The sequence below is a fragment of the Rhinoderma darwinii genome, assembly GCF_050947455.1.
Source record: "Rhinoderma darwinii isolate aRhiDar2 chromosome 5 unlocalized genomic scaffold, aRhiDar2.hap1 SUPER_5_unloc_11, whole genome shotgun sequence".
Lineage (NCBI taxonomy): Eukaryota > Metazoa > Chordata > Amphibia > Anura > Rhinodermatidae > Rhinoderma > Rhinoderma darwinii.
Genome location: NW_027461767.1, coordinates 376,703 through 400,100, shown reverse-complemented (window position 1 = coordinate 400,100; position 23,398 = coordinate 376,703). Strand labels below are relative to the sequence as shown.

The window sequence follows — 23,398 nt, the reverse complement described above, 5'->3', positions numbered from 1 at the left end:
TTGTAGGCAAGCAAGGCTTTGTTGCAACTGCAATTCTTACTTCTTCTTGAAATGTAGGGACGACAGTACATTCCATCACATCCATCTAGTGTACACAGGTAGGTCCATTGTGGCGGGCAGGCGAGCGGGCGGGCTGCTTTATTGGCTGTTTGCTGTTCCCCTACTCCACTCCACTATTTGACTGTTGTGCTGCATCAATCAATCAATCAATCAATCAATCAATCAATCAATCAATCAATCAATCAATCAATCAGTGGCTGGCTCAGGTGCAGCTCTTTAACTTACCTAAAAGGGAGGGCGGAGAGAAGACAAGGAAGGTGAATGAGGTGTTCCAATGTGAAATGCCGGAAACACAGAAACACAGACGACACACAACAAGAGGTGGCAATCTATTCATTAATTGCACTTAATCAATGAGCTCATTATCACTCATGCATTGTCCAACAGGTGTTGAAATAATGGGATTAAAAGGGGAGATCCCTTCAGAAAGACAGAAACAATAGCAAAGACAAAAAACACTTTTGGAATCTGCTTTTAGTCAACACATAAGGAAAGGGTGCACCGGTCCTGGAAATACTGCAATACCAGGTCAATGCGTGGAGTGGACAGAGCAAGCTCTATTTCCATCTCCCTGTTCTAAAAATCCATTTAATATATGGTCCCCAGATAGGGGACGTATCAGATATTAAACTGATAAGAACAGATACTACACTTGATCTTAGCCAAAAGGCCGAGAAGCGATAACCCGAACGGGCCGCGCGTTGCCCGAGCCTGCCCGATACTGCTGTTCAGCCCTTGCAGCGATTCAGCCTACTTCTAGGCAATTCCATGGGGCCCTGCAGGCTCACACACTCACAGCTACACGGGAGGTGAATAAAGGCCGGAGAGGAAGCCAGACAGGATTTGCTTCTTTTGCTTGCACCACAATGCAGTGCTGAAAGAGGAGGAATCTACATAAAAACGCCTTCCTGGCAACGCCCAAATGCCCTGCTGCCATGCAGATAAACACTGGCAGCGGCAGCAAGTGCATGCCCACAGCCACCCCTTGTTCCTTCACACCTTGTATCAGCTGTAATCCAGTCCAGTCCAGTGCTGCCTGCTGAGCAGCACTGACCAACACTGCCTGGGCCCAGGCTTTTATCTCTGAGGCCCCATTATGATGTCAGAAAGCTGGCTCTGGAATCCTGAGGGCTCCACTATGACACGTGCAAAGTTCCGTCTGAACTTTATATAAGACGGTGAGGCTCAGTCAGTCACTCAGTGTTGCCTGAGAGGGCAACACTGCAACAGCCGGCCGCCAGGCTGTCTTTTTTTTGCACAGCTAGTTGCCTCCAGGAGGCCACAAGAGGGAGACAAGGGACTGCAAAATGGAAAATAGGCATCCACCAACTTTACAGACAACTTCTCCTTGCTCCTACAACCTCCATCCTTGCACAGTTTGTTATTCTTCTAGGTAACATAGTAACAAATCCAAATTGCTGCTCTCTTTGTAGGCAAGCAAGGCTTTGTTGCAACTGCAATTCTTACTTCTTCTTGAAATGTAGGGACGACAGTACATTCCATCACATCCATCTAGTGTACACAGGTAGGTCCATTGTGGCGGGCAGGCGAGCGGGCGGGCTGCTTTATTGGCTGTTTGCTGTTCCCCTACTCCACTCCACTATTTGACTGTTGTGCTGCATCAATCAATCAATCAATCAATCAATCAATCAATCAATCAATCAATCAATCAGTGGCTGGCTCAGGTGCAGCTCTTTAACTTACCTAAAAGGGAGGGCGGAGAGAAGACAAAGAAGGTGAATGAGGTGTTCCAATGTGAAATGCCGGAAACACAGAAACACAGACGACACACAACAAGAGGTGGCAATCTATTCATTAATTGCATTTAATCAATGAGCTCATTATCACTCATGCATTGTCCAACAGGTGTTGAAATAATGGGATTAAAAGGGGAGATCCCTTCAGAAAGACAGAAACAATAGCAAAGACAAAAAACACTTTTGGAATCTGCTTTTAGTCAACACATAAGGAAAGGGTGCACCGGTCCTGGAAATACTGCAATACCAGGTCAATGCGTGGAGTGGACAGAGCAAGCTCTATTTCCATCTCCCTGTTCTAAAAATCCATTTAATATATGGTCCCCAGATAGGGGACGTATCAGATATTAAACTGATAAGAACAGATACTACACTTGATCTTAGCCAAAAGGCCGAGAAGCGATAACCCGAACGGGCCGCGCGTTGCCCGAGCCTGCCCGATACTGCTGTTCAGCCCTTGCAGCGATTCAGCCTACTTCTAGGCAATTCCATGGGGCCCTGCAGGCTCACACACTCACAGCTACACGGGAGGTGAATAAAGGCCGGAGAGGAAGCCAGACAGGATTTGCTTCTTTTGCTTGCACCACAATGCAGTGCTGAAAGAGGAGGAATCTACATAAAAACGCCTTCCTGGCAACGCCCAAATGCCCTGCTGCCATGCAGATAAACACTGGCAGCGGCAGCAAGTGCATGCCCACAGCCACCCCTTGTTCCTTCACACCTTGTATCAGCTGTAATCCAGTCCAGTCCAGTGCTGCCTGCTGAGCAGCACTGACCAACACTGCCTGGGCCCAGGCTTTTATCTCTGAGGCCCCATTATGATGTCAGAAAGCTGGCTCTGGAATCCTGAGGGCTCCACTATGACACGTGCAAAGTTCCGTCTGAACTTTATATAAGACGGTGAGGCTCAGTCAGTCACTCAGTGTTGCCTGAGAGGGCAACACTGCAACAGCCGGCCGCCAGGCTGTCTTTTTTTTGCACAGCTAGTTGCCTCCAGGAGGCCACAAGAGGGAGACAAGGGACTGCAAAATGGAAAATAGGCATCCACCAACTTTACAGACAACTTCTCCTTGCTCCTACAACCTCCATCCTTGCACAGTTTGTTATTCTTCTAGGTAACATAGTAACAAATCCAAATTGCTGCTCTCTTTGTAGGCAAGCAAGGCTTTGTTGCAACTGCAATTCTTACTTCTTCTTGAAATGTAGGGACGACAGTACATTCCATCACATCCATCTAGTGTACACAGGTAGGTCCATTGTGGCGGGCAGGCGAGCGGGCGGGCTGCTTTATTGGCTGTTTGCTGTTCCCCTACTCCACTCCACTATTTGACTGTTGTGCTGCATCAATCAATCAATCAATCAATCAATCAATCAATCAATCAATCAATCAATCAATCAATCAATCAGTGGCTGGCTCAGGTGCAGCTCTTTAACTTACCTAAAAGGGAGGGCGGAGAGAAGACAAGGAAGGTGAATGTGGTGTTCCAATGTGAAATGCCGGAAACACAGAAACACAGACGACACACAACAAGAGGTGGCAATCTATTCATTAATTGCATTTAATCAATGAGCTCATTATCACTCATGCATTGTCCAACAGGTGTTGAAATAATGGGATTAAAAGGGGAGATCCCTTCAGAAAGACAGAAACAATAGCAAAGACAAAAAACACTTTTGGAATCTGCTTTTAGTCAACACATAAGGAAAGGGTGCACCGGTCCTGGAAATACTGCAATACCAGGTCAATGCGTGGAGTGGACAGAGCAAGCTCTATTTCCATCTCCCTGTTCTAAAAATCCATTTAATATATGGTCCCCAGATAGGGGACGTATCAGATATTAAACTGATAAGAACAGATACTACACTTGATCTTAGCCAAAAGGCCGAGAAGCGATAACCCGAACGGGCCGCGCGTTGCCCGAGCCTGCCCGATACTGCTGTTCAGCCCTTGCAGCGATTCAGCCTACTTCTAGGCAATTCCATGGGGCCCTGCAGGCTCACACACTCACAGCTACACGGGAGGTGAATAAAGGCCGGAGAGGAAGCCAGACAGGATTTGCTTCTTTTGCTTGCACCACAATGCAGTGCTGAAAGAGGAGGAATCTACATAAAAACGCCTTCCTGGCAACGCCCAAATGCCCTGCTGCCATGCAGATAAACACTGGCAGCGGCAGCAAGTGCATGCCCACAGCCACCCCTTGTTCCTTCACACCTTGTATCAGCTGTAATCCAGTCCAGTCCAGTGCTGCCTGCTGAGCAGCACTGACCAACACTGCCTGGGCCCAGGCTTTTATCTCTGAGGCCCCATTATGATGTCAGAAAGCTGGCTCTGGAATCCTGAGGGCTCCACTATGACACGTGCAAAGTTCCGTCTGAACTTTATATAAGACGGTGAGGCTCAGTCAGTCACTCAGTGTTGCCTGAGAGGGCAACACTGCAACAGCCGGCCGCCAGGCTGTCTTTTTTTTGCACAGCTAGTTGCCTCCAGGAGGCCACAAGAGGGAGACAAGGGACTGCAAAATGGAAAATAGGCATCCACCAACTTTACAGACAACTTCTCCTTGCTCCTACAACCTCCATCCTTGCACAGTTTGTTATTCTTCTAGGTAACATAGTAACAAATCCAAATTGCTGCTCTCTTTGTAGGCAAGCAAGGCTTTGTTGCAACTGCAATTCTTACTTCTTCTTGAAATGTAGGGACGACAGTACATTCCATCACATCCATCTAGTGTACACAGGTAGGTCCATTGTGGCGGGCAGGCGAGCGGGCGGGCTGCTTTATTGGCTGTTTGCTGTTCCCCTACTCCACTCCACTATTTGACTGTTGTGCTGCATCAATCAATCAATCAATCAATCAATCAATCAATCAATCAATCAATCAATCAGTGGCTGGCTCAGGTGCAGCTCTTTAACTTACCTAAAAGGGAGGGCGGAGAGAAGACAAGGAAGGTGAATGAGGTGTTCCAATGTGAAATGCCGGAAACACAGAAACACAGACGACACACAACAAGAGGTGGCAATCTATTCATTAATTGCATTTAATCAATGAGCTCATTATCACTCATGCATTGTCCAACAGGTGTTGAAATAATGGGATTAAAAGGGGAGATCCCTTCAGAAAGACAGAAACAATAGCAAAGACAAAAAACACTTTTGGAATCTGCTTTTAGTCAACACATAAGGAAAGGGTGCACCGGTCCTGGAAATACTGCAATACCAGGTCAATGCGTGGAGTGGACAGAGCAAGCTCTATTTCCATCTCCCTGTTCTAAAAATCCATTTAATATATGGTCCCCAGATAGGGGACGTATCAGATATTAAACTGATAAGAACAGATACTACACTTGATCTTAGCCAAAAGGCCGAGAAGCGATAACCCGAACGGCCGCGCGTTGCCCGAGCCTGCCCGATATGCTGTTCAGCCCTTGCAGCGATTCAGCCTACTTCTAGGCAATTCCATGGGGCCCTGCAGGCTCACACACTCACAAGCTACACGGGAGGTGAATAAAGGCCGGAGAGGAAGCCAGACAGGATTTGCTTCTTTTGCTTGCACCACAATGCAGTGCTGAAAGAGGAGGAATCTACATAAAACGCTTCCTGGCAACGCCCAAATGCCCTGCTGCCATGCAGATAAACACTGGCAGCGGCAGCAAGTGCATGCCCACAGCCACCCCCTTGTTCCTTCACACCTTGTATCAGCTGTAATCCAGTCCAGTCCAGTGCTGCCTGCTGAGCAGCACTGACCAACACTGCCTGGGCCCAGGCTTTTATCTCTGAGGCCCCATTATGATGTCAGAAAGCTGGCTCTGGAATCCTGAGGGCTCCACTATGACACATGCAAAGTTCCGTCTGAACTTTATATAAGACGGTGAGGCTCAGTCAGTCACTCAGTGTTGCCTGAGAGGGCAACACTGCAACAGCCGGCCGCCAGGCTGTCTTTTTTTTTGCACAGCTAGTTGCCTCCAGGAGGCCACAAGAGGGAGACAAGGGACTGCAAAATGGAAAATAGGCATCCACCAACTTTACAGACAACTTCTCCTTGCTCCTACAACCTCCATCCTTGCACAGTTTGTTATTCTTCTAGGTAACATAGTAACAAATCCAAATTGCTGCTCTCTTTGTAGGCAAGCAAGGCTTTGTTGCAACTGCAATTCTTACTTCTTCTTGAAATGTAGGGACGACAGTACATTCCATCACATCCATCTAGTGTACACAGGTAGGTCCATTGTGGCGGGCAGGCGAGCGGGCGGGCTGCTTTATTGGCTGTTTGCTGTTCCCCTACTCCACTCCACTATTTGACTGTTGTGCTGCATCATCAATCAATCAATCAATCAATCAATCAATCAATCAATCAATCAATCAATCAATCAGTGGCTGGCTCAGGTGCAGCTCTTTAACTTACCTAAAAGGGAGGGCGGAGAGAAGACAAGGAAGGTGAATGAGGTGTTCCAATGTGAAATGCCGGAAACACAGAAACACAGACGACACACAACAAGAGGTGGCAATCTATTCATTAATTGGCATTTAATCAATGAGCTCATTATCACTCATGCATTGTCCAACAGGTGTTGAAATAATGGGATTAAAAGGGGAGATCCCTTCAGAAAGACAGAAACAATAGCAAAGACAAAAAACACTTTTGGAATCTGCTTATAGTCAACACATAAGTAAGGGTGCACCGGTCCTGGAAATACTGCAATACCAGGTCAATGCGTGGAGTGGACAGAGCAAGCTCTATTTCCATCTCCTGTCTAAAAATCCATTTAATATAAGGTCCCCAGATAGGGGACGTATCAGATATTAAACTGATAAGAACAGATACTACACTTGATCTTAGCCAAAAGGCCGAGAAGCGATAACCCGAACGGGCCGCGCGTTGCCCGAGCCTGCCCGATACTGCTGTTCAGCCCTTGCAGCGATTCAGCCTACTTCTAGGCAATTCCATGGGGCCCTGCAGGCTCACACACTCACAGCTACACGGGAGGTGAATAAAGGCCGGAGAGGAAGCCAGACAGGATTTGCTTCTTTTGCTTGCACCACAATGCAGTGCTGAAAGAGGAGGAATCTACATAAAAAACGCCTTCCTGGCAACGCCCAAATGCCCTGCTGCCATGCAGATAAACACTGGCAGCGGCAGCAAGTGCATGCCCACAGCCACCCCTTGTTCCTTCACACCTTGTATCAGCTGTAATCCAGTCCAGTCCAGTGCTGCCTGCTGAGCAGCACTGACCAACACTGCCTGGGCCCAGGCTTTTATCTCTGAGGCCCCATTATGATGTCAGAAAGCTGGCTCTGGATCCTGAGGGCTCCACTATGACACGTGCAAAGTTCCGTCTGAACTTTATATAAGACGGTGAGGCTCAGTCAGTCACTCAGTGTTGCCTGAGAGGGCAACACTGCAACAGCCGGCCGCCAGGCTGTCTTTTTTTTGCACAGCTAGTTGCCTCCAGGAGGCCACAAGAGGAGACAAGGGACTGCAAAATGGAAAATAGGCATCCACCAACTTTACAGACAACTTCTCCTTGCTCCTACAACCTCCATCCTTGCACAGTTTGTTATTCTTCTAGGTAACATAGTAACAAATCCAAATTGCTGCTCTCTTTGTAGGCAAGCAAGGCTTTGTTGCAACTGCAATTCTTACTTCTTCTTGAAATGTAGGGACGACAGTACATTCCATCACATCCATCTAGTGTACACAGGTAGGTCCATTGTGGCGGGCAGGCGAGCGGGCGGGCTGCTTTATTGGCTGTTTGCTGTTCCCCTACTCCACTCCACTATTTGACTGTTGTGCTGCACATCAATCAATCAATCAATCAATCAATCAATCAATCAATCAATCAGTGGCTGGCTCAGGTGCAGCTCTTTAACTTACCTAAAAGGGAGGGCGGAGAGAAGACAAGGAAGGTGAATGAGGTGTTCCAATGTGAAATGCCGGAAACACAGAAACACAGACGACACACAACAAGAGGTGGCAATCTATTCATTAATTGCATTTAATCAATGAGCTCATTATCACTCATGCATTGTCCAACAGGTGTTGAAATAATGGGATTAAAAGGGGAGATCCCTTCAGAAAGACAGAAACAATAGCAAAGACAAAAAACACTTTTGGAATCTGCTTTTAGTCAACACATAAGGAAAGGGTGCACCGGTCCTGGAAATACTGCAATACCAGGTCAATGCGTGGAGTGGACAGAGCAAGCTCTATTTCCATCTCCCTGTTCTAAAAATCCATTTAATATATGGTCCCCAGATAGGGGACGTATCAGATATTAAACTGATAAGAACAGATACTACACTTGATCTTAGCCAAAAGGCCGAGAAGCGATAACCCGAACGGGCCGCGCGTTGCCCGAGCCTGCCCGATACTGCTGTTCAGCCCTTGCAGCGATTCAGCCTACTTCTAGGCAATTCCATGGGGCCCTGCAGGCTCACACACTCACAGCTACACGGGAGGTGAATAAAGGCCGGAGAGGAAGCCAGACAGGATTTGCTTCTTTTGCTTGCACCACAATGCAGTGCTGAAAGAGGAGGAATCTACATAAAAACGCCTTCCTGGCAACGCCCAAATGCCCTGCTGCCATGCAGATAAACACTGGCAGCGGCAGCAAGTGCATGCCCACAGCCACCCCTTGTTCCTTCACACCTTGTATCAGCTGTAATCCAGTCCAGTCCAGTGCTGCCTGCTGAGCAGCACTGACCAACACTGCCTGGGCCCAGGCTTTTATCTCTGAGGCCCCATTATGATGTCAGAAAGCTGGCTCTGGAATCCTGAGGGCTCCACTATGACACGTGCAAAGTTCCGTCTGAACTTTATATAAGACGGTGAGGCTCAGTCAGTCACTCAGTGTTGCCTGAGAGGGCAACACTGCAACAGCCGGCCGCCAGGCTGTCTTTTTTTTGCACAGCTAGTTGCCTCCAGGAGGCCACAAGAGGGAGACAAGGGACTGCAAAATGGAAAATAGGCATCCACCAACTTTACAGACAACTTCTCCTTGCTCCTACAACCTCCATCCTTGCACAGTTTGTTATTCATCTAGGTAACATAGTAACAAATCCAAATTGCTGCTCTCTTTGTAGGCAAGCAAGGCTTTGTTGCAACTGCAATTCTTACTTCTTCTTGAAATGTAGGGACGACAGTACATTCCATCACATCCATCTAGTGTACACAGGTAGGTCCATTGTGGCGGGCAGGCGAGCGGGCGGGCTGCTTTATTGGCTGTTTGCTGTTCCCCTACTCCACTCCACTATTTGACTGTTGTGCTGCATCAATCAATCAATCAATCAATCAATCAATCAATCAATCAATCAATCAATCAGTGGCTGGCTCAGGTGCAGCTCTTTAACTTACCTAAAAGGGAGGGCGGAGAGAAGACAAGGAAGGTGAATGAGGTGTTCCAATGTGAAATGCCGGAAACACAGAAACACAGACGACACACAACAAGAGGTGGCAATCTATTCATTAATTGCATTTAATCAATGAGCTCATTATCACTCATGCATTGTCCAACAGGTGTTGAAATAATGGGATTAAAAGGGGAGATCCCTTCAGAAAGACAGAAACAATAGCAAAGACAAAAAACACTTTTGGAATCTGCTTTTAGTCAACACATAAGGAAAGGGTGCACCGGTCCTGGAAATACTGCAATACCAGGTCAATGCGTGGAGTGGACAGAGCAAGCTCTATTTCCATCTCCCTGTTCTAAAAATCCATTTAATATATGGTCCCCAGATAGGGGACGTATCAGATATTAAACTGATAAGAACAGATACTACACTTGATCTTAGCCAAAAGGCCGAGAAGCGATAACCCGAACGGGCCGCGCGTTGCCCGAGCCTGCCCGATACTGCTGTTCAGCCCTTGCAGCGATTCAGCCTACTTCTAGGCAATTCCATGGGGCCCTGCAGGCTCACACACTCACAGCTACACGGGAGGTGAATAAAGGCCGGAGAGGAAGCCAGACAGGATTTGCTTCTTTTGCTTGCACCACAATGCAGTGCTGAAAGAGGAGGAATCTACATAAAAACGCCTTCCTGGCAACGCCCAAATGCCCTGCTGCCATGCAGATAAACACTGGCAGCGGCAGCAAGTGCATGCCCACAGCCACCCCTTGTTCCTTCACACCTTGTATCAGCTGTAATCCAGTCCAGTCCAGTGCTGCCTGCTGAGCAGCACTGACCAACACTGCCTGGGCCCAGGCTTTTATCTCTGAGGCCCCATTATGATGTCAGAAAGCTGGCTCTGGAATCCTGAGGGCTCCACTATGACACGTGCAAAGTTCCGTCTGAACTTTATATAAGACGGTGAGGCTCAGTCAGTCACTCAGTGTTGCCTGAGAGGGCAACACTGCAACAGCCGGCCGCCAGGCTGTCTTTTTTTTGCACAGCTAGTTGCCTCCAGGAGGCCACAAGAGGGAGACAAGGGACTGCAAAATGGAAAATAGGCATCCACCAACTTTACAGACAACTTCTCCTTGCTCCTACAACCTCCATCCTTGCACAGTTTGTTATTCTTCTAGGTAACATAGTAACAAATCCAAATTGCTGCTCTCTTTGTAGGCAAGCAAGGCTTTGTTGCAACTGCAATTCTTACTTCTTCTTGAAATGTAGGGACGACAGTACATTCCATCACATCCATCTAGTGTACACAGGTAGGTCCATTGTGGCGGGCAGGCGAGCGGGCGGGCTGCTTTATTGGCTGTTTGCTGTTCCCCTACTCCACTCCACTATTTGACTGTTGTGCTGCATCAATCAATCAATCAATCAATCAATCAATCAATCAATCAATCAATCAATCAGTGGCTGGCTCAGGTGCAGCTCTTTAACTTACCTAAAAGGGAGGGCGGAGAGAAGACAAGGAAGGTGAATGATGTGTTCCAATGTGAAATGCCGGAAACACAGAAACACAGACGACACACAACAAGAGGTGGCAATCTATTCATTAATTGCATTTAATCAATGAGCTCATTATCACTCATGCATTGTCCAACAGGTGTTGAAATAATGGGATTAAAAGGGGAGATCCCTTCAGAAAGACAGAAACAATAGCAAAGACAAAAACACTTTTGGAATCTGCTTTTAGTCAACACATAAGGAAAGGGTGCACCGGTCCTGGAAATACTGCAATACCAGGTCAATGCGTGGAGTGGACAGAGCAAGCTCTATTTCCATCTCCCTGTTCTAAAAATCCATTTAATATATGGTCCCCAGATAGGGGACGTATCAGATATTAAACTGATAAGAACAGATACTACACTTGATCTTAGCCAAAAGGCCGAGAAGCGATAACCCGAACGGGCCGCGCGTTGCCCGAGCCTGCCCGATACTGCTGTTCAGCCCTTGCAGCGATTCAGCCTACTTCTAGGCAATTCCATGGGGCCCTGCAGGCTCACACACTCCACAGCTACACGGGAGGTGAATAAAGGCCCGGAGAGGAAGCCAGACAGGATTTGCTTCTTTTGCTTGCACCACAATGCAGTGCTGAAAGAGGAGGAATCTACATAAAACGCCTTCCTGGCAACGCCCAAATGCCCTGCTGCCATGCAGATAAACACTGGCAGCGGCAGCAAGTGCATGCCCACAGCCACCCCTTGTTCCTTCACACCTTGTATCAGCTGTAATCCAGTCCAGTCCAGTGCTGCCTGCTGAGCAGCACTGACCAACACTGCCTGGGCCCAGGCTTTTATCTCTGAGCCCCATTATGATGTCAGAAAGCTGGCTCTGGAATCCTGAGGGCTCCACTATGACACGTGCAAAGTTCCGTCTGAACTTTATATAAGACGGTGAGGCTCAGTCAGTCACTCAGTGTTGCCTGAGAGGGCAACACTGCAACAGCCGGCCGCCAGGCTGTCTTTTTTTTGCACAGCTAGTTGCCTCCAGGAGGCCACAAGAGGGAGACAAGGGACTGCAAAATGGAAAATAGGCATCCACCAACTTTACAGACAACTTCTCCTTGCTCCTACAACCTCCATCCTTGCACAGTTTGTTATTCTTCCTAGGTAACATAGTAACAAATCCAAATTGCTGCTCTCTTTGTAGGCAAGCAAGGCTTTGTTGCAACTGCAATTCTTACTTCTTCTTGAAATGTAGGGACGACAGTACATTCCATCACATCCATCTAGTGTACACAGGTAGGTCCATTGTGGCGGGCAGGCGAGCGGGCGGGCTGCTTATGGCTGTTTGCTGTTCCCCTACTCCACTCCACTATTTGACTGTTGTGCTGCATCAATCAATCAATCAATCAATCAATCAATCAATCAATCAATCAATCAGTGGCTGGCTCAGGTGCAGCTCTTTAACTTACCTAAAAGGGAGGGCGGAGAGAAGACAAGGAAGGTGAATGAGGTGTTCCAATGTGAAATGCCGGAAACACAGAAACACAGACGACACACAACAAGAGGTGGCAATCTATTCATAATTGCATTTAATCAATGAGCTCATTATCACTCATGCATTGTCCAACAGGTGTTGAAATAATGGGATTAAAAGGGGAGATCCCTTCAGAAAGACAGAAACAATAGCAAAGACAAAAAACACTTTTGGAATCTGCTTTTAGTCAACACATAAGGAAAGGGTGCACCGGTCCTGGAAATACTGCAATACCAGGTCAATGCGTGGAGTGGACAGAGCAAGCTCTATTTCCATCTCCCTGTTCTAAAAATCCATTTAATATATGGTCCCCAGATAGGGGACGTATCAGATATTAAACTGATAAGAACAGATACTACACTTGATCTTAGCCAAAAGGCCGAGAAGCGATAACCCGAAACGGGCCGCGCGTTGCCCGAGCCTGCCCGATACTGCTGTTCAGCCCTTGCAGCGATTCAGCCTACTTCTAGGCAATTCCATGGGGCCCTGCAGGCTCACACACTCACAGCTACACGGGAGGTGAATAAAGGCCGGAGAGGAAGCCAGACAGGATTTGCTTCTTTTGCTTGCACCACAATGCAGTGCTGAAAGAGGAGGAATCTACATAAAAACGCCTTCCTGGCAACGCCCAAATGCCCTGCTGCCATGCAGATAAACACTGGCAGCGGCAGCAAGTGCATGCCCACAGCCACCCTTGTTCCTTCACACCTTGTATCAGCTGTAATCCAGTCCATCCAGTGCTGCCTGCTGAGCAGCACTGACCAACACTGCCTGGGCCCAGGCTTTTATCTCTGAGGCCCCATTATGATGTCAGAAAGCTGGCTCTGGAATCCTGAGGGCTCCACTATGACACGTGCAAAGTTCCGTCTGAACTTTATATAAGACGGTGAGGCTCAGTCAGTCACTCAGTGTTGCCTGAGAGGGCAACACTGCAACAGCCGGCCGCCAGGCTGTCTTTTTTTGCACAGCTAGTTGCCTCCAGGAGGCCACAAGAGGGAGACAAGGGACTGCAAAATGGAAAATAGGCATCCACCAACTTTACAGACAACTTCTCCTTGCTCTACAACCTCCATCCTTGCACAGTTTGTTATTCTTCTAGGTAACATAGTAACAAATCCAAATTGCTGCTCTCTTTGTAGGCAAGCAAGGCTTTGTTGCAACTGCAATTCTTACTTCTTCTTGAAATGTAGGGACGACAGTACATTCCATCACATCCATCTAGTGTACACAGGTAGGTCCATTGTGGCGGGCAGGCGAGCGGGCGGGCTGCTTTATTGGCTGTTTGCTGTTCCCCTACTCCACTCCACTATTTGACTGTTGTGCTGCATCAATCATCAATCAATCAATCAATCAATCAATCAATCAATCAATCAATCAGTGGCTGGCTCAGGTGCAGCTCTTTAACTTACCTAAAAGGGAGGGCGGAGAGAAGACAAGGAAGGTGAATGAGGTGTTCCAATGTGAAATGCCGGAAACACAGAAACACAGACGACACACAACAAGAGGTGGCAATCTATTCATTAATTGCATTTAATCAATGAGCTCATTATCACTCATGCATTGTCCAACAGGTGTTGAAATAATGGGATTAAAAGGGGAGATCCCTTCAGAAAGACAGAAACGATAGCAAAGACAAAAAACACTTTTGGAATCTGCTTTTAGTCAACACATAAGGAAAGGGTGCACCGGTCCTGGAAATACTGCAATACCAGGTCAATGCGTGGAGTGGACAGAGCAAGCTCTATTTCCATCTCCCTGTTCTAAAAATCCATTTAATATATGGTCCCCAGATAGGGACGTATCAGATATTAAACTGATAAGAACAGATACTACACTTGATCTTAGCCAAAAGAGCCGAGAAGCGATAACCCGAACGGGCCGCGCGTTGCCCGAGCCTGCCCGATACTGCTGTCAGCCCTTGCAGCGATTCAGCCTACTTCTAGGCAATTCCATGGGGCCCTGCAGGCTCACACACTCACAGCTACACGGGAGGTGAATAAAGGCCGGAGAGGAAGCCAGACAGAGATTTGCTTCTTTTGCTTGCACCACATGCAGTGCTGAAAGGGAGGAATCTACATAAAAACGCCTTCCTGGCAACGCCCAAATGCCCTGCTGCCATGCAGATAACACTGGCAGCGGCAGCAAGTGCATGCCCACAGCCACCCCTTGTTCCTTCACACCTTGTATCAGCTGTAATCCAGTCCAGTCCAGTGCTGCCTGCTGAGCAGCACTGACCAACACTGCCTGGGCCCATGCGTTTATCTCTGAGGCCCCATTATGATGTCAGAAAGCTGGCTCTGGAATCCTGAGGGCTCCACTATGACACGTGCAAAGTTCCGTCTGAACTTTATATAAGACGGTGAGGCTCAGTCAGTCACTCAGTGTTGCCTGAGAGGGCAACACTGCAACAGCCGGCCGCCAGGCTGTCTTTTTTTTTGCACAGCTAGTGCCTCCAGGAGGCCACAAGAGGGAGACAAGGGACTGCAAAATGGAAAATAGGCATCCACCAACTTTACAGACAACTTCTCCTTGCTCCTACAACCTCCATCCTTGCACAGTTTGTTATTCTTCTAGGTAACATAGTAACAAATCCAAATTGCTGCTCTCTTTGTAGGCAAGCAAGGCTTTGTTGCAACTGCAATTCTTACTTCTTCTTGAAATGTAGGGACGACAGTACATTCCATCACATCCATCTAGTGTACACAGGTAGGTCCATTGTGGCGGGCAGGCGAGCGGGCGGGCTGCTTTATTGGCTGTTTGCTGTTCCCCTACTCCACTCCACTATTTGACTGTTGTGCTGCATCAATCAATCCAATCAATCAATCAATCAATCAATCAATCAATCAATCAATCAGTGGCTGGCTCAGGTGCAGCTCTTTAACTTACCTAAAAGGGAGGGCGGAGAGAAGACAAGGAAGGTGAATGAGGTGTTCCAATGTGAAATGCCGGAAACAGAAACACAGACGACACACAACAAGAGGTGGCAATCTATTCATTAATTGCATTTAATCAATGAGCTCATTATCACTCATGCATTGTCCAACAGGTGTTGAAATAATGGGATTAAAAGGGGAGATCCCTTCAGAAAGACAGAAACAATAGCAAAGACAAAAACACTTTTGGAATCTGCTTTTTAGTCAACACATAAGGAAAGGTGCACCGGTCCTGGAAATACTGCAATACCAGGTCAATGCGTGGAGTGGACAGAGCAAGCTCTATTTCCATCTCCCTGTTCTAAAAATCCATTTAATATATGGTCCCCAGATAGGGGACGTATCAGATATTAAACTGATAAGAACAGATACTACACTTGATCTTAGCCAAAAGGCCGAGAAGCGATAACCCGAACGGGCCGCGCGTTGCCCGAGCCTGCCCGATACTGCTGTTCAGCCCTTGCAGCGATTCAGCCTACTTCTAGGCAATTCCATGGGGCCCTGCAGGCTCACACACTCACAGCTACACGGGAGGTGAATAAAGGCCGGAGAGGAAGCCAGACAGGATTTGCTTCTTTTGCTTGCACCACAATGCAGTGCTGAAAGAGGAGGAATCTACATAAAAACGCCTTCCTGGCAACGCCCAAATGCCCTGCTGCCATGCAGATAAACACTGGCAGCGGCAGCAAGTGCATGCCCACAGCCACCCCTTGTTCCTTCACACCTTGTATCAGCTGTAATCCAATCCAGTCCAGTGCTGCCTGCTGAGCAGCACTGACCAACACTGCCTGGGCCCAGGCTTTTATCTCTGAGGCCCCATTATGATGTCAGAAAGCTGGCTCTGGAATCCTGAGGGCTCCACTATGACACGTGCAAAGTTCCGTCTGAACTTTATATAAGACGGTGAGGCTCAGTCAGTCACTCAGTGTTGCCTGAGAGGGCAACACTGCAACAGCCGGCCGCCAGGCTGTCTTTTTTTTGCACAGCTAGTTGCCTCCAGGAGGCCACAAGAGGGAGACAAGGGACTGCAAAATGGAAAATAGGCATCCACCAACTTTACAGACAACTTCTCCTTGCTCCTACAACCTCCATCCTTGCACAGTTTGTTATTCTTCTAGGTAACATAGTAACAAATCCAAATTGCTGCTCTCTTTGTAGGCAAGCAAGGCTTTGTTGCAACTGCAATTCTTACTTCTTCTTGAAATGTAGGGACGACAGTACATTCCATCACATCCATCTAGTGTACACAGGTAGGTCCATTGTGGCGGGCAGGCGAGCGGGCGGGCTGCTTTATTGGCTGTTTGCTGTTCCCCTACTCCACTCCACTATTTGACTGTTGTGCTGCATCAATCAATCAATCAATCAATCAATCAATCAATCAATCAATCAATCAATCAATCAATCAGTGGCTGGCTCAGGTGCAGCTCTTTAACTTACCTAAAAGGGAGGGCGGAGAGAAGACAAGGAAGGTGAATGAGGTGTTCCAATGTGAAATGCCGGAAACACAGAAACACAGACGACACACAACAAGAGGTGGCAATCTATTCATTAATTGCATTTAATCAATGAGCTCATTATCACTCATGCATTGTCCAACAGGTGTTGAAATAATGGGATTAAAAGGGGAGATCCCTTCAGAAAGACAGAAACGATAGCAAAGACAAAAAACACTTTTGGAATCTGCTTTTAGTCAACACATAAGGAAAGGGTGCACCGGTCCTGGAAATACTGCAATACCAGGTCAATGCGTGGAGTGGACAGAGCAAGCTCTATTTCCATCTCCCTGTTCTAAAAATCCATTTAATATATGGTCCCCAGATAGGGGACGTATCAGATATTAAACTGATAAGAACAGATACTACACTTGATCTTAGCCAAAAGGCCGAGAAGCGATAACCCGAACGGGCCGCGCGTTGCCCGAGCCTGCCCGATACTGCTGTTCAGCCCTTGCAGCGATTCAGCCTACTTCTAGGCAATTCCATGGGGCCCTGCAGGCTCACACACTCACAGCTACACGGGAGGTGAATAAAGGCCGGAGAGGAAGCCAGACAGGATTTGCTTCTTTTGCTTGCACCACAATGCAGTGCTGAAAGAGGAGGAATCTACATAAAAACGCCTTCCTGGCAACGCCCAAATGCCCTGCTGCCATGCAGATAAACACTGGCAGCGGCAGCAAGTGCATGCCCACAGCCACCCCTTGTTCCTTCACACCTTGTATCAGCTGTAATCCAGTCCAGTCCAGTGCTGCCTGCTGAGCAGCACTGACCAACACTGCCTGGGCCCAGGCTTTTATCTCTGAGGCCCCATTATGATGTCAGAAAGCTGGCTCTGGAATCCTGAGGGCTCCACTATGACACGTGCAAAGTTCCGTCTGAACTTTATATAAGACGGTGAGGCTCAGTCAGTCACTCAGTGTTGCCTGAGAGGGCAACACTGCAACAGCCGGCCGCCAGGCTGTCTTTTTTTTGCACAGCTAGTTGCCTCCAGGAGGCCACAAGAGGGAGACAAGGGACTGCAAAATGGAAAATAGGCATCCACCAACTTTACAGACAACTTCTCCTTGCTCCTACAACCTCCATCCTTGCACAGTTTGTTATTCTTCTAGGTAACATAGTAACAAATCCAAATTGCTGCTCTCTTTGTAGGCAAGCAAGGCTTTGTTGCAACTGCAATTCTTACTTCTTCTTGAAATGTAGGGACGACAGTACATTCCATCACATCCATCTAGTGTACACAGGTAGGTCCATTGTGGCGGGCAGGCGAGCGGGCGGGCTGCTTTATTGGCTGTTTGCTGTTCCCCTACTCCACTCCACTATTTGACTGTTGTGCTGCATCAATCAATCAATCAATCAATCAATCAATCAATCAATCAATCAATCAATCAATCAATCAGTGGCTGGCTCAGGTGCAGCTCTTTAACTTACCTAAAAGGGAGGGCGGAGAGAAGACAAGGAAGGTGAATGAGGTGTTCCAATGTGAAATGCCGGAAACACAGAAACACAGACGACACACAACAAGAGGTGGCAATCTATTCATTAATTGCATTTAATCAATGAGCTCATTATCACTCATGCATTGTCCAACAGGTGTTGAAATAATGGGATTAAAAGGGGAGATCCCTTCAGAAAGACAGAAACAATAGCAAAGACAAAAAACACTTTTGGAATCTGCTTTTAGTCAACACATAAGGAAAGGGTGCACCGGTCCTGGAAATACTGCAATACCAGGTCAATGCGTGGAGTGGACAGAGCAAGCTCTATTTCCATCTCCCTGTTCTAAAAATCCATTTAATATATGGTCCCCAGATAGGGGACGTATCAGATATTAAACTGATAAGAACAGATACTACACTTGATCTTAGCCAAAAGGCAGAGAAGCGTTAACCCGAACGGGCCGCGCGTTGCCCGAGCCTGCCCGATACTGCTGTTCAGCCCTTGCAGCGATTCAGCCTACTTCTAGGCAATTCCATGGGGCCCTGCAGGCTCACACACTCACAGCTACACGGGAGGTGAATAAAGGCCGGAGAGGAAGCCAGACAGGATTTGCTTCTTTTGCTTGCACCACAATGCAGTGCTGAAAGAGGAGGAATCTACATAAAAACGCCTTCCTGGCAACGCCCAAATGCCCTGCTGCCATGCAGATAAACACTGGCAGCGGCAGCAAGTGCATGCCCACAGCCACCCCTTGTTCCTTCACACCTTGTATCAGCTGTAATCCAGTCCAGTCCAGTGCTGCCTGCTGAGCAGCACTGACCAACACTGCCTGGGCCCAGGCTTTTATCTCTGAGGCCCCATTATGATGTCAGAAAGCTGGCTCTGGAATCCTGAGGGCTCCACTATGACACGTGCAAAGTTCCGTCTGAACTTTATATAAGACGGTGAGGCTCAGTCAGTCACTCAGTGTTGCCTGAGAGGGCAACACTGCAACAGCCGGCCGCCAGGCTGTCTTTTTTTTGCACAGCTAGTTGCCTCCAGGAGGCCACAAGAGGGAGACAAGGGACTGCAAAATGGAAAATAGGCATCCACCAACTTTACAGACAACTTCTCCTTGCTCCTACAACCTCCATCCTTGCACAGTTTGTTATTCTTCTAGGTAACATAGTAACAAATCCAAATTGCTGCTCTCTTTGTAGGCAAGCAAGGCTTTGTTGCAACTGCAATTCTTACTTCTTCTTGAAATGTAGGGACGACAGTACATTCCATCACATCCATCTAGTGTACACAGGTAGGTCCATTGTGGCGGGCAGGCGAGCGGGCGGGCTGCTTTATTGGCTGTTTGCTGTTCCCCTACTCCACTCCACTATTTGACTGTTGTGCTGCATCAATCAATCAATCAATCAATCAATCAATCAATCAATCAATCAATCAATCAAACAGTGGCTGGCTCAGGTGCAGCTCTTTAACTTACCTAAAAGGGAGGGCGGAGAGAAGACAAGGAAGGTGAATGAGGTGTTCCAATGTGAAATGCCGGAAACACAGAAACACAGACGACACACAACAAGAGGTGGCAATCTATTCATTAATTGCATTTAATCAATGAGCTCATTATCACTCATGCATTGTCCAACAGGTGTTGAAATAATGGGATTAAAAGGGGAGATCCCTTCAGAAAGACAGAAACGATAGCAAAGACAAAAAACACTTTTGGAATCTGCTTTTAGTCAACACATAAGGAAAGGGTGCACCGGTCCTGGAAATACTGCAATACCAGGTCAATGCGTGGAGTGGACAGAGCAAGCTCTATTTCCATCTCCCTGTTCTAAAAATCCATTTAATATATGGTCCCCAGATAGGGGACGTATCAGATATTAAACTGATAAGAACAGATACTACACTTGATCTTAGCCAAAAGGCCGAGAAGCGATAACCCGAACGGGCCGCGCGTTGCCCGAGCCTGCCCGATACTGCTGTTCAGCCCTTGCAGCGATTCAGCCTACTTCTAGGCAATTCCATGGGGCCCTGCAGGCTCACACACTCACAGCTACACGGGAGGTGAATAAAGGCCGGAGAGGAAGCCAGACAGGATTTGCTTCTTTTGCTTGCACCACAATGCAGTGCTGAAAGAGGAGGAATCTACATAAAAACGCCTTCCTGGCAACGCCCAAATGCCCTGCTGCCATGCAGATAAACACTGGCAGCGGCAGCAAGTGCATGCCCACAGCCACCCCTTGTTCCTTCACACCTTGTATCAGCTGTAATCCAGTCCAGTCCAGTGCTGCCTGCTGAGCAGCACTGACCAACACTGCCTGGGCCCAGGCTTTTATCTCTGAGGCCCCATTATGATGTCAGAAAGCTGGCTCTGGAATCCTGAGGGCTCCACTATGACACGTGCAAAGTTCCGTCTGAACTTTATATAAGACGGTGAGGCTCAGTCAGTCACTCAGTGTTGCCTGAGAGGGCAACACTGCAACAGCCGGCCGCCAGGCTGTCTTTTTTTTGCACAGCTAGTTGCCTCCAGGAGGCCACAAGAGGGAGACAAGGGACTGCAAAATGGAAAATAGGCATCCACCAACTTTACAGACAACTTCTCCTTGCTCCTACAACCTCCATCCTTGCACAGTTTGTTATTCTTCTAGGTAACATAGTAACAAATCCAAATTGCTGCTCTCTTTGTAGGCAAGCAAGGCTTTGTTGCAACTGCAATTCTTACTTCTTCTTGAAATGTAGGGACGACAGTACATTCCATCACATCCATCTAGTGTACACAGGTAGGTCCATTGTGGCGGGCAGGCGAGCGGGCGGGCTGCTTTATTGGCTGTTTGCTGTTCCCCTACTCCACTCCACTATTTGACTGTTGTGCTGCATCAATCAATCAATCAATCAATCAATCAATCAATCAATCAATCAATCAATCAAACAGTGGCTGGCTCAGGTGCAGCTCTTTAACTTACCTAAAAGGGAGGGCGGAGAGAAGACAAGGAAGGTGAATGAGGTGTTCCAATGTGAAATGCCGGAAACACAGAAACACAGACGACACACAACAAGAGGTGGCAATCTATTCATTAATTGCATTTAATCAATGAGCTCATTATCACTCATGCATTGTCCAACAGGTGTTGAAATAATGGGATTAAAAGGGGAGATCCCTTCAGAAAGACAGAAACGATAGCAAAGACAAAAAACACTTTTGGAATCTGCTTTTAGTCAACACATAAGGAAAGGGTGCACCGGTCCTGGAAATACTGCAATACCAGGTCAATGCGTGGAGTGGACAGAGCAAGCTCTATTTCCATCTCCCTGTTCTAAAAATCCATTTAATATATGGTCCCCAGATAGGGGACGTATCAGATATTAAACTGATAAGAACAGATACTACACTTGATCTTAGCCAAAAGGCCGAGAAGCGATAACCCGAACGGGCCGCGCGTTGCCCGAGCCTGCCCGATACTGCTGTTCAGCCCTTGCAGCGATTCAGCCTACTTCTAGGCAATTCCATGGGGCCCTGCAGGCTCACACACTCACAGCTACACGGGAGGTGAATAAAGGCCGGAGAGGAAGCCAGACAGGATTTGCTTCTTTTGCTTGCACCACAATGCAGTGCTGAAAGAGGAGGAATCTACATAAAAACGCCTTCCTGGCAACGCCCAAATGCCCTGCTGCCATGCAGATAAACACTGGCAGCGGCAGCAAGTGCATGCCCACAGCCACCCCTTGTTCCTTCACACCTTGTATCAGCTGTAATCCAGTCCAGTCCAGTGCTGCCTGCTGAGCAGCACTGACCAACACTGCCTGGGCCCAGGCTTTTATCTCTGAGGCCCCATTATGATGTCAGAAAGCTGGCTCTGGAATCCTGAGGGCTCCACTATGACACGTGCAAAGTTCCGTCTGAACTTTATATAAGACGGTGAGGCTCAGTCAGTCACTCAGTGTTGCCTGAGAGGGCAACACTGCAACAGCCGGCCGCCAGGCTGTCTTTTTTTTGCACAGCTAGTTGCCTCCAGGAGGCCACAAGAGGGAGACAAGGGACTGCAAAATGGAAAATAGGCATCCACCAACTTTACAGACAACTTCTCCTTGCTCCTACAACCTCCATCCTTGCACAGTTTGTTATTCTTCTAGGTAACATAGTAACAAATCCAAATTGCTGCTCTCTTTGTAGGCAAGCAAGGCTTTGTTGCAACTGCAATTCTTACTTCTTCTTGAAATGTAGGGACGACAGTACATTCCATCACATCCATCTAGTGTACACAGGTAGGTCCATTGTGGCGGGCAGGCGAGCGGGCGGGCTGCTTTATTGGCTGTTTGCTGTTCCCCTACTCCACTCCACTATTTGACTGTTGTGCTGCATCAATCAATCAATCAATCAATCAATCAATCAATCAATCAATCAATCAATCAATCAGTGGCTGGCTCAGGTGCAGCTCTTTAACTTACCTAAAAGGGAGGGCGGAGAGAAGACAAGGAAGGTGAATGAGGTGTTCCAATGTGAAATGCCGGAAACACAGAAACACAGACGACACACAACAAGAGGTGGCAATCTATTCATTAATTGCATTTAATCAATGAGCTCATTATCACTCATGCATTGTCCAACAGGTGTTGAAGTAATGGGATTAAAAGGGGAGATCCCTTCAGAAAGACAGAAACAATAGCAAAGACAAAAAACACTTTTGGAATCTGCTTTTAGTCAACACATAAGGAAAGGGTGCACCGGTCCTGGAAATACTGCAATACCAGGTCAATGCGTGGAGTGGACAGAGCAAGCTCTATTTCCATCTCCCTGTTCTAAAAATCCATTTAATATATGGTCCCCAGATAGGGGACGTATCAGATATTAAACTGATAAGAACAGATACTACACTTGATCTTAGCCAAAAGGCCGAGAAGCGATAACCCGAACGGGCCGCGCGTTGCCCGAGCCTGCCCGATACTGCTGTTCAGCCCTTGCAGCGATTCAGCCTACTTCTAGGCAATTCCATGGGGCCCTGCAGGCTCACACACTCACAGCTACACGGGAGGTGAATAAAGGCCGGAGAGGAAGCCAGACAGGATTTGCTTCTTTTGCTTGCACCACAATGCAGTGCTGAAAGAGGAGGAATCTACATAAAAACGCCTTCCTGGCAACGCCCAAATGCCCTGCTGCCATGCAGATAAACACTGGCAGCGGCAGCAAGTGCATGCCCACAGCCACCCCTTGTTCCTTCACACCTTGTATCAGCTGTAATCCAGTCCAGTCCAGTGCTGCCTGCTGAGCAGCACTGACCAACACTGCCTGGGCCCAGGCTTTTATCTCTGAGGCCCCATTATGATGTCAGAAAGCTGGCTCTGGAATCCTGAGGGC

The 23,398-nt window shown here is 47.8% G+C and overlaps 16 non-coding genes across 16 annotated transcripts; all 16 read right to left on the bottom strand.

The window, feature by feature from the left end:
* Positions 1 to 551: 551 nt before the first annotated feature.
* Positions 552 to 742, bottom strand: LOC142685020 (U2 spliceosomal RNA). Its single transcript, XR_012854587.1, has one exon. It is a non-coding gene; the product is annotated as a U2 spliceosomal RNA (small nuclear RNA).
* Positions 743 to 2,030: 1,288 nt separating this feature from the next.
* LOC142685018 (U2 spliceosomal RNA) lies at positions 2,031 to 2,221 on the bottom strand. The gene has a single exon (XR_012854586.1). It is a non-coding gene; the product is annotated as a U2 spliceosomal RNA (small nuclear RNA).
* Positions 2,222 to 3,521: 1,300 nt separating this feature from the next.
* On the bottom strand, positions 3,522 to 3,712 carry LOC142685017 (U2 spliceosomal RNA). The gene has a single exon (XR_012854585.1). It is a non-coding gene; the product is annotated as a U2 spliceosomal RNA (small nuclear RNA).
* A 1,288-nt stretch (positions 3,713 to 5,000) lies between these two features.
* LOC142685016 (U2 spliceosomal RNA) lies at positions 5,001 to 5,191 on the bottom strand. Its single transcript, XR_012854584.1, has one exon. It is a non-coding gene; the product is annotated as a U2 spliceosomal RNA (small nuclear RNA).
* Positions 5,192 to 6,485: 1,294 nt separating this feature from the next.
* LOC142685113 (U2 spliceosomal RNA) lies at positions 6,486 to 6,674 on the bottom strand. Its single transcript, XR_012854672.1, has one exon. It is a non-coding gene; the product is annotated as a U2 spliceosomal RNA (small nuclear RNA).
* A 1,281-nt stretch (positions 6,675 to 7,955) lies between these two features.
* LOC142685015 (U2 spliceosomal RNA) lies at positions 7,956 to 8,146 on the bottom strand. Its single transcript, XR_012854583.1, has one exon. It is a non-coding gene; the product is annotated as a U2 spliceosomal RNA (small nuclear RNA).
* Positions 8,147 to 9,434: 1,288 nt separating this feature from the next.
* LOC142685013 (U2 spliceosomal RNA) lies at positions 9,435 to 9,625 on the bottom strand. Its single transcript, XR_012854581.1, has one exon. It is a non-coding gene; the product is annotated as a U2 spliceosomal RNA (small nuclear RNA).
* Positions 9,626 to 10,912: 1,287 nt separating this feature from the next.
* LOC142685012 (U2 spliceosomal RNA) lies at positions 10,913 to 11,103 on the bottom strand. The gene has a single exon (XR_012854580.1). It is a non-coding gene; the product is annotated as a U2 spliceosomal RNA (small nuclear RNA).
* A 1,282-nt stretch (positions 11,104 to 12,385) lies between these two features.
* On the bottom strand, positions 12,386 to 12,576 carry LOC142685011 (U2 spliceosomal RNA). The gene has a single exon (XR_012854579.1). It is a non-coding gene; the product is annotated as a U2 spliceosomal RNA (small nuclear RNA).
* A 1,284-nt stretch (positions 12,577 to 13,860) lies between these two features.
* LOC142685115 (U2 spliceosomal RNA) lies at positions 13,861 to 14,051 on the bottom strand. The gene has a single exon (XR_012854674.1). It is a non-coding gene; the product is annotated as a U2 spliceosomal RNA (small nuclear RNA).
* Positions 14,052 to 15,334: 1,283 nt separating this feature from the next.
* On the bottom strand, positions 15,335 to 15,525 carry LOC142685087 (U2 spliceosomal RNA). The gene has a single exon (XR_012854648.1). It is a non-coding gene; the product is annotated as a U2 spliceosomal RNA (small nuclear RNA).
* Positions 15,526 to 16,821: 1,296 nt separating this feature from the next.
* On the bottom strand, positions 16,822 to 17,012 carry LOC142685010 (U2 spliceosomal RNA). Its single transcript, XR_012854578.1, has one exon. It is a non-coding gene; the product is annotated as a U2 spliceosomal RNA (small nuclear RNA).
* A 1,296-nt stretch (positions 17,013 to 18,308) lies between these two features.
* On the bottom strand, positions 18,309 to 18,499 carry LOC142685091 (U2 spliceosomal RNA). Its single transcript, XR_012854652.1, has one exon. It is a non-coding gene; the product is annotated as a U2 spliceosomal RNA (small nuclear RNA).
* Positions 18,500 to 19,791: 1,292 nt separating this feature from the next.
* On the bottom strand, positions 19,792 to 19,982 carry LOC142685009 (U2 spliceosomal RNA). Its single transcript, XR_012854577.1, has one exon. It is a non-coding gene; the product is annotated as a U2 spliceosomal RNA (small nuclear RNA).
* A 1,292-nt stretch (positions 19,983 to 21,274) lies between these two features.
* Positions 21,275 to 21,465, bottom strand: LOC142685007 (U2 spliceosomal RNA). Its single transcript, XR_012854576.1, has one exon. It is a non-coding gene; the product is annotated as a U2 spliceosomal RNA (small nuclear RNA).
* A 1,292-nt stretch (positions 21,466 to 22,757) lies between these two features.
* On the bottom strand, positions 22,758 to 22,948 carry LOC142685006 (U2 spliceosomal RNA). The gene has a single exon (XR_012854575.1). It is a non-coding gene; the product is annotated as a U2 spliceosomal RNA (small nuclear RNA).
* Between the last annotated feature and the right edge of the window lie 450 nt (positions 22,949 to 23,398).